Source organism: Camarhynchus parvulus, chromosome 1A (assembly GCF_901933205.1).
Source record: "Camarhynchus parvulus chromosome 1A, STF_HiC, whole genome shotgun sequence".
Lineage (NCBI taxonomy): Eukaryota > Metazoa > Chordata > Aves > Passeriformes > Thraupidae > Camarhynchus > Camarhynchus parvulus.
In genome coordinates, this window is record NC_044586.1 from 12,777,073 (window position 1) to 12,790,964 (window position 13,892).

The 13,892-nt window shown below is 42.8% G+C and overlaps 1 protein-coding gene across 1 annotated transcript in view; it reads right to left on the minus strand.

Moving 5' to 3' along the window:
• PTN (pleiotrophin) overlaps positions 1-13,070 on the minus strand; it is a 78,279-nt gene extending 65,209 nt beyond the window's left edge. Inside the window, exon 1 of the mRNA XM_030960616.1 lies at positions 12,745-13,070. The gene's annotated coding sequence lies outside the window, so the exon portion shown is untranslated. The remainder of the gene's footprint in view (positions 1-12,744) is intronic.
• Between the last annotated feature and the right edge of the window lie 822 nt (positions 13,071-13,892).

The following is a 13,892-nucleotide window of genomic DNA, read 5'->3' on the forward strand; positions in this document are numbered from 1 at the left end:
TTTGGTGGACCTTCAGATACTTCGGATCAGGCTTTTAGTTAAAATACTTAGAGGGAATTCTTCTGAAAAGGCAAAAACATACAATATTGCTCACATAGCAGCTAAGGAGGAAGAAGTCAGAAGGACAAATAGGACTTTTCGGGCTTTCCTTGCAGGGAGGTACAGGAGGGGAGAGTTTCCAACTAGAAATGTTGAGCTACAGTTGTGAGGATGATAATACACAAGCCTCCAGTTGAGATCAGGGCTGATCAATGTGAAATAGTTGGTGATCAAATGATGGCATCACCATTTATCATAAAGGTGGAAGTATGATAATTTTTATAAATGATTTCTTGTCAGTGTAACCAACTGACAAGAAACCATTTATAAAAATTGGTGGCAGTTAGTTTGAAGACTGCAGAAGGAAAATCTACAATGAGTAAGCCCCAAACAATGAAAAAGAATTAAGGAATTAGGGCTGTTTCTACACTTATTTCTAAAATGAGGACCGCAACAACTCAGATACATTTCCACAGGATGTAAACATAGCATTCTCTCACAGTCATTTGAAATCTTCACACCACAGTCACTGCCTAATTCTGGTGTATGACTGGGAGGTCATTATCAGTGCTAAGAGAACCAGGTTTTAAAAATCACAGAATCTGGGAGTCGCTTCTTTCTGTTCCCTGAGAGCCATCCTTTCAAAAAGCATGCCAAGAATGACACAGATATTCTGAAATGATGCCAAAGTGCAATCACTGATGATATTTCTGGTCAGTCAGAAAAAAAAAAAATTACTTCTCAAATGTAGTTTAAGAATTTATTCACTCACAGAATACCTTTAAGAGAAAGAAAATGGAAATGCAGCCCAAGTGAAACTAATAGGAGAGAACAACTTTGGCAGGTGAGATGTAAAATGGAGATTAACGGGTCCAGGAGCAGGGCTGAAGAACAAGGAAGCAAATGCACAGTGACAAGTAATAAGGCATTTCTTAAGCACAGGGGAGACTGGGACTCCAGAAGAGGCAGTGGGTCCTGCAGACTCTCCTGATGCAAAGTCAGTGAGGGCAGGAAGAGAGATTGCACAGAAGTTAAATGGCTTCCCCTGTTTTCACTTCAGAGCAGGGAAGGGAGATGCATGCCCCAGGGTTATACAAGTGCACAATTGCCAGACAGAGTTAGGGGAAATAAAATAAAGCAAATGAAAAAAAGAAACTACTTGAGAAATTTGATTGCACTAAACTGCATTTGCAGAGCTGAGAAAAGTCAGTTAAAGGCAAGTGTAAACCAGCTAGCCTGAAACAGGAGCCCCACAAACTGGAGAAGTCTAAAAAAGAACATTTTTCACAATGATAAATCATAACCTACAAATGACAACTCACTAACCTACAAAAATGTTTCAAAAACGTATCCTGGCTATTTTTTACCAGATGTAAATTGTTCAGATTTTCAAAGACTTTGAAACTGTTAGGAGGGCTTTGTCATCTTGGGACAAGAGGTAACTGTCTCTCTTTCAATACTAGCCAAGGAACAAAGACTCCCAGGATAACAAGAATAATTTTTTCATACAAAAGGGAGATGTTTTAGCACCCAAAGTCCTGCCTAGGATCAGTGTTGCAGAAGGCATTTGTGAAGTATCTGATAGAAAGTATGGAAAACAAGGCCACAAAACACACTGCCCATATAATGTGGTGTTAACCAACAGTATGGGGGTCCTTGTTCTCACAATCCAGACAACTGGACAACACAAACACCAGGTAAAATTCACCACAGACATATTGAAGTCTAATGCAAAAAAATTAAAAACACAAACAAACTATATATCTATATCTATATATGTGTATATATACATATATATATATATCTGCTTCCACTATACACCACTCACTACTGAACTAACTTCTAGACATCAAAAAAGGAAAAAGTTCTGAAGACAGATGATGTCACATCCCTGTGCTTAGCAGAAGAGTCATTTCAGAGTAGACAAAACTTTGGAATAGCACTTCTAAAATTGTAAGCTGTAATATGAAAAAAATGTTTGACTGTGGAAATTAAAATTATAGAATGCTGGGTTAAATTTCAACTAAGTGTGATTGCTAAAATAAGGGCATGAATTGTGAGCTTAGAAATAAAGAAACTGAAATATTCTGTTGATTTAGAACTAGGCATGGGGCTGTAAAGGGCTACTGAAAATGAGAAACATGAGAGAATGTGTAATATTTATGAAAGGTGACCTACTGCACTATTTAAATAGAAGAGAGATTAAAGAAGAGACAAGTTGAGGTTATGAAAATAAGGACATTATAGACACATGAATTCAAAATTAAGATTCAGGAAACCTCAGCTATTCAGAGTAATGAAAATACATCTTCAAAACCTAAACAGGTTGCTTGTGGCTTATCTGCCTAGGGGAAAACCCCTTCCAGATCTGTCCACATTTAAAGCCAAGGAAGATGAACACTATTTGCAAAGAGTTTTAAGAAATCCACATAAGCTTGGTTTTACAGAACTCAACCTCTGCTTGTCCATCCACTTTCCCATCTTTTATAATGGGACTGAAGGGAGGGGTCCATGCCCAGGGAAAAGCCAGGCCTAACTCACAGACTGACCCAGCTGCTGCTGCAGAAGCACTTTCTGTCTTCAGTGGTTCAGCTCCGCAAGGCAGGAGAGCTGGAACCATAAAGGAATCTGAGCAAGGAAACCAGAGTTCATTTGGGCTCAGCAGCTGCAGCTTGGAAGTTCTGCTACTCCAAAAAGTATTTAGACCTAGAATATATCTTTTAAATCTGAAGGAATAGAAGACAGATATAAATGAGATTAAAAAAATATCCCTTTCATTTCATACCAATCACACTTTGCATCAGGCAGTGAAAACCAAGCTTATTCTCTTCTCCTAAGGGCACTGATTAAAGGCTGAAATGTTTCTGCAACAGAAGTTGTGATTATAAAGGGAGAATAAAAAGAAAGAAAAAGGAAAAAAATATCAAAACACACTGTCCTGTGAAGAAATTGAAAAAGACATGCACAAGTTTTGGTGGGAAAAATGAAATAAAACTTCTATTTTTGTTGAATTCTATAATAATAGTAGGAATAATTGCAAATAAAAATTACAAATTATTTCAGCTGTTTCCAATTATTTTATAAATAGACAATTGTATAATTATTTCAACTGTTTAAAATGTTTACAAATACTACACTTAGATTCTAAATTTTCAAAGGTATGCTTTGAAGAAAATTTGAAATGGATCAGGAAAGGATAAACTTGAGAAAATGCTCCTTGTTGCCCGCTGCTGTATCCTACAGCACTTATTTCTGAGACACCATGACCATAAAAATGCCCTAATGATGAGCATGAGCTGGACATCACAGGGCATCACAAAGAGCTAACTGTAGCCAATGTGCCTATCTCACATGTAGGCTAAGTTCCTGTTTCCATTCTCTCAATGTCCTTTAAGTGCTGGAAGTGTTCAGATACAAACTGGAATTCCACTGACCTGAAATCACAGATTCAGTAACACAAAAATTTCCCTTTCAATAACCCTTAGATGAGATATTTCAACCTCAATTTTTCTTAAGACAGATAATTTACACTTCACAGACTTCTCCTGCTCTGAGTTTTTTGTTTGTTGCAGTTTAAATAAGACAAGAAATTCCCACCCACAATTACTTGAGAAATCTCAGTTGGTAAAATCCCAACTGGAATCAGAGCCTTATTGCACATGCTGAAAGTGTCAATGCATAAAGATGTGAACTTGTCATTTACAGTACATGTTGCACAATTGGTAACTCTAAAGTTATCTAACACATTTTTGCTATGCATCCCTACATTTTTTAAAGTTTCTCCCAGAAGAGACTTGCTTCTGGGGTGTGTGTAAAGCATGATGTCAGGGCAAAGTCTCTACACATCTCTCTGCTCCTCTATAAAAACACACTCCTGCCATACCCACTCATCCTACGGTTGTGGTTAGCACAGGAAAGAGGGGCTCTTATTTAAGGGACTTGCAGACAGAGTCATAAATTATTCAAACTAAAATATAGTACATAGCAACTAAATGAACAAAGTAGATGCTGTAACATGCCACCTTTATTTTTTAAGCCTTGTTCTTGTGTGGCAGTATTCAACCTACCAGTGCTTTCTAAAGCTCTCACCCTTTGGGAAAACCAGTGCAGAGATGCTGAATTTGGGCACAGAGAAGCAGCCAAAGAAAGGCCAGGAACATGTAGAACACCACGTGTTCCACCACAAATGAAGAGGTGCTTGTAAATGTTAATTCCATTGCAAAATACTGGAAGTGCCTATAAATGGTTTTGAAAGCAGCTTCAAAATAAATTTTCTGGATCAATATTATGAGTAAGAACAGGAAGTTCACTTTCCTATCCCTTTTTGAACTTCTGATTTATTTTTTTTCCATCATGAAAGCATGGAAAATTTTCCAGGTAGTTACAAACAGAGAGAGAAAATGTTCCCCTCTCTCCTGCATTTCTGATTTCAGCCAACTTTACAAAACTTTTCAGATGTCAAGCCCAGAAGATTTCTCCCTTCAGAGACAAAACCAAGGGTTGATCCCAATGGGAAGATGGAAGCCTCCACCTCTCATCAGGACAAGCTCAGAAGCTTCACAGCACTAGTCTGTTATTCAGGGACAGGTTTGGCCAGGGGTTATGCACCCATATGGCCCAGACCCTGCCTTGGAAAGGTATGGTTATTAACATGGACTGATAGAAGCAGTTTATCTTGGAAAGTGGAGGAGAAACCCAGCTCATCATTAGCTTGACTCTACTAAAATATAAAAAAAAAATTAATAGAAGAGCAGCTCATGCTTAAACAATTCTCCAGAAATATACCAAGTGAAGCTGTCAAAGGCTCCATGGTAAATGTATTGCTAGAAAACTTTTCACAAGAGCTTTCATCCCACCCACTCACAATGGGCCTGAACACATATTGTGTCATCAGAGAGTTTTATTTCCACTAATTATGTTAAACTTTTAAATGAAGTTTGCACGATCAAACGAAGATTTCACATGCACTTTTACATTTACTTTGTCTAAGTAAATCCCACTGTTCTCAGTGAGGTAACTCAGAGCCATAAAGATGTTCCAACAATGCACAAGACACACACAGACTATAGTTCAAACTGGAAGTGATGGAAAGAAGAGAACAGCACCTCTTAAAACACAAACACCTATAATCCTAATGACCACTCAATATTAATGAGTCCAAAATACAAACTAAAACCCATGTCTCATTTAATGACAGTCTCGAGCTAAACAAATATGAAGGGAGTGGAGCTTGCCTTTTCTTCTTTACCACCCCATAAATACAGTTTCCCATGGTATTTGCAAGCACAGCAAAGACCAAATTCAATGCAGATACCCCTACTTAGGCAGCCCATAATCCCTGCCAGCTCTTTACAAATCCTCTGCTGGTGGATGGTCTATTTGGGATTAGTGCTAGAAGGAAAATGAGAGCAACCTTCAGGCTCCCCTGAACTCTGCAGATCTCTGGTCACACTGGCCAGCGGATCATTGTACCGTAACCAGCACCCACATGAGTTTCTGATTTGGTTTGTGGGGTTTTTTTTGTCCTTCTGCTGCATAAATAAGCCTAGAAGAGGAGGAGGCCCAGAGCACAGAACAAGTATGCTAATGCCATATCATACCAACTGCCATGCCAACAGCAATCACACACACACACACGCCTGCTCACACGCTCCTGCCAAACAATCACTTCAGCAAACATCAACTACAGAGATTAGCAAAAGCGTCTGACAACGCGCAAATCGGACAAGAAACACGGGCTGAAGGGACAGCTTAGCAAAGTGAGGATTTACTGAGTGAAATGACACCAAGTTCCTGAATCAAAGCTTGCAGTATTTTTGGAAGACTGCTGAAAATCCTATCTGTTGGCTAGTAGATTTTTTTTCCATCCAGCCGTCCCTACTGCATATCAGCTGCAGCCAGACAGGCTGCTAATAAAAGCAAGTGACTCTTGCACAAAGGAAAATATCTCTCTGGCCTCTGGGAAGGCAGCAATCCAAGCAAACAACCAGGCACTCAGGTGGCACACACTATTGGGAAGCAACCACGGCATCTCAGGGGCTTTTCAGCACCAAAAAGCAAGGTAAATCCCTATAGTAAAAAAAACCCTACAGGTTTTCCAGGTGAAACCATCCTAGGCAGAAAAAGGACTTCAAATTATTTCTGTTCAAGGTGATGGGGGGGTGGAGGGAGGCTACTTTTAAACATGTAATTTTTATTATGCAAACTAAAGGAACAAAACTTTTTTCTACCAGATTTAAGGCAGAATACCAGAACAATCTATTATCTCTAATTTACTAAAAGATGCTTCACTCCAAAGGTACTTTCAATGAAAGTAATGAGATTTTGCTTCAAGAAGCACAAGAAGAGTCATAACCATTTAGCAGCATAATAGTGCATTTGTGTCTTATTTTGAAGAATTTGTTACCAAAACAAAGGAGGAGGTACTCTTTCTAAATCTGAGACTGAATTACATATTTCTTATTCTGATGAAGTTCTTGCTGAAGCATCAACTTTGCCTGAATAATGTTTGGAGGATGTGTATGTGTGCCTGGTTAAATATTAATCTCTTCTAGACAGGAAGAATATGATTTCTAGTGAGCTGAAAAAGAACTAAATATTGAAATGGAAGAAGCTTGGTTGTCTGAAAGCAAGTTGTGACTTTGTAGCACCATTGCACAGACACCACCATATCAGAACTGCCATTTTTCTACCAAGGCTATTTCTAAATCAATTCCTATCATACTTTCAAAGACAACAAACCTTCCTTACAAGATCCATCCCTTACCATCTGACAAAGTGCCTAAATGAGCCTTACAGAAATGTTAAAATGGCCATTTTGAGACAATGTTACTGCTCCCACTGCTGCTCACATGCCGTAAACCTGCTAAAAAAAGAACACCTACAATAGTTATCTTTAAAAACAAAGTTTTTGATACAACAAATACCTTTACACAATGTATTAAGCACATTTTGGATGCTCCTATCACAGAAGAAAAGATGCTACAGACTGTGGGCCTTCTGTTGTTGGCTACAGATGGGTGCATACATTTGCATGGCACTACTAAGGCTCCTTTGCACTTCAAGATACATGATGTGTGAGGAGTAGAGCTAAAAAAATAAATACATGCATAAATGAATCTGTTGTTCTACTGATCCAGTAGAAACAAGGAAGCCTTAAATGCAGGAGCCATATCATCTTAAATTGGTTATGAAACTAATGCCACTGTTTGCATGGCTCTGAGGGGAAAAAAAAAACACACAAAAAAAAGAGAACAAAACAAGTTCTGTGCCTGATATCCACGGGAACTGAATCTGAGAAGTTAATTCAGTTATTTCTGTGCAGGGACACTCTGGCTTCCACAGATATATGTATATTTACTGGTTGTGTCAATGCACAAGGAATTCAATTCCAACATACCCACGGAGTCAAATTATCTGGTATTTTTTGCCTTTTTAATCCTTAGGGACAGAAAAGACAACAAGTAGATGCAATTAGCAACGTCAGATGATGAACACAACAGCAGAGTTGTCTCTGTGCCTTAATGAGCTCAGAAGATGAAGACCAACTTTGCACTCCAGCCTAAGAAACAGTCTAGCTCCACCTCATAGTTCTGTGCCCATCTCCACTCAGCTGGACCAGCCTCCCTAAAATACCTGAGCATCAGCCCAGGTGTGCAGATGAGGCTTTTGGAAGGAAAGCAGAGCCCATCCAGTTTTGTCTTCCCCCCCAATTGTTCTGTCTGGTTTTACTCTTGAGAGAAGAGTTTTTGTAAAGATAGGGAATTCCTCCAAAAATATTGCTTGAAGATGGCAAAAATTGTGTTTCATTTATGGGGTTAGCTACCTACCTGTAGACCAGTGTCAAAATATGGATTTACACTGGGGTATAGAGAATTCCTCCTCTTTCTCTTCCCTCCCCACAGCCATTTGATGATGGTTTCACGCACAACTACATAGGGGATGTTTACAAGGTCCAAGCTATGCTGAAACTGTGTAGAAACTAATGAGGAAGGAAGATTTTTATAATGCTCTTGTGAAAGAGCATTTAATGAGCTCTGAAATAGTGCTGGCAGGCCTCAAAGGAGAAAGGCCCAGTTTAAAACTTTGCAGTTTACTAAATGGCAGCGTGCAGGAGCCCCAGGCACTATTTATTTTCAAAGACTATTTTTATCTGAAAATACCCAACTCCTGTAACCCTCTTCTGCTCTAAAAGTCTTTACCCCTCTGTTGCAGCTGCCATGCAATCAACGGCACTAGCCAAGCAATGTGCTCCTAAGGCCCAAAATAACACATAAATACATTTTTCTTAATGTAGTGGAATTTTGCCTCAGATATAGTTAGCTCATCTCCTCACCTCCAGAGGTCATCCCCATTGAAACCAGAATGTGCCATACTGGGAAGGCCAGGAAGGGCTCTTTGGAGTGGAGGGATGGTGAGGGTGAAAATCCCCTGGCTTTATCAGTAATACAGCTCTCTTCTATTACATTCCCACTCCCCCTTCTCATCTCCCACCAAACTGCCTACAGCTGTGTTCTCTCAATCTGCAGCCTGAAAGACATGAAAAAGCAGCCTGCAAGACGACTACAGTTTTGCAAAAGTCACTCCCACACATATAGACAAGGAAGCAAATAAAGTTAAAAAATAAGAAAGTCATCACAGTGCCACTGCAGAAGGTAGAGCCAGATATTTTGAAATGGCACAGTGGTGCTGTTCCTTGGAATAAAAGAAGGTGAGACATATTTGCCAAGAGTTTGGTGAGGTCCTGCTGACCCTTTCTACCATGGTAAGGTGAGCCATTGCTGAAAACAAACTGAACTACTTTAATACCACCACCTGCAACAGGTCCTTTTAAATCTTCAAGGCCCCTATTTTTCACTTGGGAAAAAACTGTAGGAGCCTGAAGAGAGTCTGAAAATTATTGATGAACTTGGCATCAGAAGATCACTTTTTCTGGCAACTCAGAACAAGAAAAATATTAAGAAGCAAATTCCATACTGGCTGCCAGCTCTTATTTCATGGGTTGGATCAAGCTCATGTTAAAGGTAGTGGGATCTTCAGCTGATGACCACTTCTGTTCAATCCAAAATTAACAGTCTGCAAAGCACATTTGAATTTTTAAAACATTGATATGTTCTTTATTTAGTGCTTAATACTGCTGACACGAGTAACAAGTAGTCAGTGCCCTGAAATTTAGGGATATACAGAAGATGTGCCTCTTCTCATCTGGTTTCCCTGCTGCTCTGTCAGACCACGGAGACACCACCATACCACTTCTTATGCAACAACTCTGCTCTGTGGGTTATTGTAGTAAAACAAAAACATCCACATTACAGAAGACATTGCTGGCTCCTCTAATTCCATTTTTCCACAGTGCTTCTGCTGAAGAAATTGATGTCAGACAAGCAACTCAAATTTCCCCAAACTCCCCTCAAACACACATTGAGCACTTGACAATGCCCACTTTTCTATTTTCCTCCCCACAGCTCCACTGGAGAGGACCCTCTGTGCATTCAGAGCAGCACAATGAAGAATGATTTCCAAAGCATTAACTTGGAGCCATTGAGACTTGGATGTTTTCAAAACAGCTCTATTGTGCTCAAAGGATTCTAGACTACCCCAGCTACTCTAGAAGAGAGTCTTTTTCCCCTTTCTCAAAACATCCATCCCTTGAGCCATCCCTGGCGTGCATTGTTGGGGCTGATTCCTTAGTGCAGCAAGTTCCATCAGTCAAAGCTCAACAGATACAAATAATATCAGGATATGGATATAAATTAGTGCGACAGACCCTAAATAGTTTTGACAGGTTTGGTAAGTATATATAGCGACACAGAATGCTATTCCTGCTGTCAGACATCAATATGTAGACAGAAGATTGGGGGCACCATGGAAACTCAGTGACATAAGAGTGGTATTGATTGGATAGAAAATGAGGCTGCAATTTAAGCTTAAGGCTGCCAGAGATGCCAAGAATGGAGAATGACCTCCAGCAGTGAATTTTCAGCATAAGCTCCCTGTGAACAAGGCAGTCCAAGAAGGATAAATCAGGGACAAGCTCACCAGGGATATGGCTCAAGCGAGTGTGGCTCCCCTAAGCAGATGAGAATCACTCTGCGTGTGCACGCGTTACAGTGACCTACTTCGTTCAAAGACAGCATTTTGTATGGTTTATTATGGAGCCCTGGAACAAAGAGATTTCCTCAATTAAAGTCCTGAAATGCATCCTCTAAATGAAAATGCTTTTGATACACTGACCAGCAAGAGGTTGTAAATATCCAAGCAAAGCATACATTGTTAAAGAGCAATTCCCACAGAAAACGCCACAGTTGGGAATGTAGGTAATGAGGGGGCCTGAACAGAGCAGAAGCAATGAGCCATGCCAGCTCCATCCCTAATGCCCTAGTCTTACACTAAAACACTTGTTATACCATAACACTAGATAAATTGTGCTTTCCTTGACAAAAAAAAACCCAACACACACAAACACACACAGAAAAAAAAAAGAGTATGAGTTAAATGAGTGCATTTTCAGAGCTCGTGTAAAGAATTATTTTTAATTGTTATCTAAGGAGTCAGGAACAAGCATTCCCAGAATGATCAAGAAGAAATAGAGGACATGTCAAGGAAGTACCTTGCCAAAGCCACGACGGCTGGAAGTTTGCTAAGTAATAATATTCACATTCGTGGCAGAAAGATTAATCTACACAAAACATCCACCAGTACAGCTGCGTCAGGAATAAGATAAGCTTCCAAAGTGTCCCCAGTGTCAGGCATATGGTACTGGGATAGCAGCACTATGTTTTGTAATTCTATAGTGAGACAAACCTTCTGCTGGCAAGGATGCATCAGCCACAGACTGCATCTCAAATAACTGGGGATAGACATCTGGATAACTGCAAAAAATCTGGTTTTCTTAGGCCACTTCTACACTATAAACGAATATTTACCATTTGTAAAGGAAAGGTTGGTTGTTGGTTTCTCTTTTCCCCCACCCAAGAGCTGACTCGGGAGTAAAGTCGGTGAGTTTGTCCTTCAGTTTCACCCAAAGCTTCAGCCATAAAAAATCACTGAAGAGTTTGGCTCAGCCTGGAGACAGTTTATTAAATCTCCCCTTTCCTTCTCTTTAGCAAAAGTTGCTAAATTATGCAGCGGAAATTGGTTTTGCTGCTTTTTGGGGTCAGTTATGGGAGTTTGGGGTTGTTTTTTTTAGTTTGATGAAGTACCCTCTCCATGCACTTCCAAATTTTCTTTCCTACAGCAAATTAACAAATTTTGTCACAAATACACTGGTTCCTTTTTCCCTTCAAACTATTTCTCATGATCAAAAGTTTAGGCTGGTTTTTTTTTTTTTAATTCTAATTCTTTTCCAGGGAGGAAACCAAAACAAACAAAGCAAAACAAACATGCAGAAGCATTAAATTTGTTTTGTAATCAGCTCAAGAACACTGCTCAGAACACATAAAACCACAGGTATTTCTTTGTAACAACTTTTACTTTCCTTCCCTCTTTCTCTCTCTCCATCCCTTCCTTCCTCTCCATAATACAGTCAGTCACACACATCGTTTATTTCTTGTTCAAAAAGTCGAGCTTTGCTAAAAGCTCAAAAAAATCAGTGCCCAGGGGGAAAACAAGGAAAGGACATCAACTCAAGAGCTGATGAGCCACAGGTAAAATATTCCTCTGCTGTAATACAAGTCCCTGCAAGCAAGCAGGATCTAGCTTAAACACCACTATCCATAGCTTCAGGGTTATGTGGCAGAGAAACAAATAACTCCTGTCACAGACGTTCCCCCAGAGCTCCCAAGAGCCAGCCAGCCTCTCAGGTGTACATCCTAGGAGCCAGCTCCCGAGGGTGCCGCCAAGTTAGAGCGCAGTGGCCATTCACCAGCAAGGCAAAGCCACTGGCAGCGTGGAAAAGAGGTGCGAGAGCCAAGTGCAAGAGGCAGAAGGAGCAAATAAGCTCACACGGGATGAAAACTACCTCTCCTCTAGGAAAAGTTGTGCTTTTAAAAAGGAGGGAAGAAAGGAGTTAGAAGCACCGAGGCTGCAGACCATGAAACACTTGCAGAATAACATATACGTTCAACAAAGAGGAAACTGTGCTTTCACCATTGTTAACTCAGATTTTCCCCCAGCCTATCCCTTCCGAGGAAGGAGAAGACGCAAACTAACGACGGCAGTTTTAGATAGATCTATCACTAGTCGTTTCACCAGGAGTAAATCAGGGATAAGAAGGCAAAGTCTCAAGAAAAATACCAGCGGAAGGTACAATTTAAACTCCCGAGTTCCAGCCGGGACGTTCCTGGCACAGGGTGACTGGGACCCGCAGGGGGTTTGCGCGGCGCTGCCCTTTTGTCCTCTCGGAACGGACCTGCCCGAACACCCCTGCCGCCCTCCCCCGCCGGGTCCCGTCACCCACGGCCACCGCTGTCCCTCGCACCGTGCGCTGGCATTTCAACGCGCCCCGGGACCGAGGCACGGCGGCACAGCGCGGTCCCGTCCCTGCTCCTGGGCACCTCACCCACCACCTCAGCCAGGTGTCCCCTCAGGTGCTCCCCTGCTCCCAGCCAGCCCCACGGCCCCTCGGCGGAGTCCTGCTGGGATAACTGTGCGGACCCGCGGCAGGGACGAGGGGAAGCGCTTCCCACCCTGTCCCGGGGGGACAAGCGCTGGAGGCTCCATCCCTCGGGCATTCCCCGGGAGCCCCCGCCGCTGCCTTGGACTTACTTGGGGCGGCAAAAAGCTCTTCTCCCGCAGCTGAAAGGGGCGAGCCGCGACCGTCCCCGGTGAGCAGCGGCCGCTTCTGCCGCCGCGCGTCCCTGCGCTCCTCACGGAGCTCCGCCGCCTCACGCCCGGCTCCACTCGCTCTCCCGCCGGAGCTTTCTCGCCGAGATTTTTATACTGCGGGCAGGGAACCTGATCCGCGCCTTGACTCGGCGGAGCCCGGGCTGCGGCGAGGCGGCGAGAGGAGGGAAGGCAGGCGGGCGCCGGGGCAGAGCGAGCGGCCGCGCTGCCCCCTCGTGTGATGCGCAGGGGCCGCGCCCGCCGGGCGGGTCACCCGCGGGGCAGCCTCGCCCCCGCCGCGGGCTGGGCCGGGCCGGGCCGGGCTGGGCTGGGCTGGGCTGGGCTGAGCGGGGGCGGGACCGAACCGCTCTCCTCTCCTCTCCTCTCCTCTCCGTTCAGCTCCTCTCCGCTCCTCTCCGCCGCAGCTCCCCCGGGAGGAGCGCGCCGGGGCTCGCCCGAGGGTCCCTTGTTAGCCCAAGCAGCTTGCCCTCCTCTCCATCACCGAGGCAGAGGCACCTCGCCCTACAGCCCGGCCGGTGCGGGGCTTCGGCTGCTTGTGCAGGTACAGTCGTCCCCCGCAGCTTTTTGCCCCGGTCGCCTTTGGCTGTCAGAGTTTGGAGAGCTCTGACTTCGGCCTCGCTGGCTTCCAGCGTGCCATTTTGACGGCGGGAGTGATAGGCTGGAAATACTGCTTGGGAAATCAATAAATAGAAAATAAATAAATAAAAAAAGAAAGAAAATAAATAAATGATTGAAAACCCACAGCCAACCCCTTCTCCCCCCTCAGCCCCCCACCCTCAGCTTTTAATTGCAGCTTGGCCTAAAAGCACGATGAGAACAACTTTTTCATGCCATTTCAACACTTTTGGTCACAGCGGTTGCTGGAGTTGTATCAGGGCTTTCATTTAGGAGAAGGCTTTTCCAACTTTTAGGTTCATTACATCCACTGAATAAGAGTGTTCCCCAATCCACAGCTTAATTTAAAACTGTGTGGACTTGTTCCAAACTCCAGGCAATTTCTGTGTAATTCCCTCTCCCCAGAGTAAGTAGTCTCTGCCTTCTCTTGAAAGACTGGGCCCATTCACTGCTTT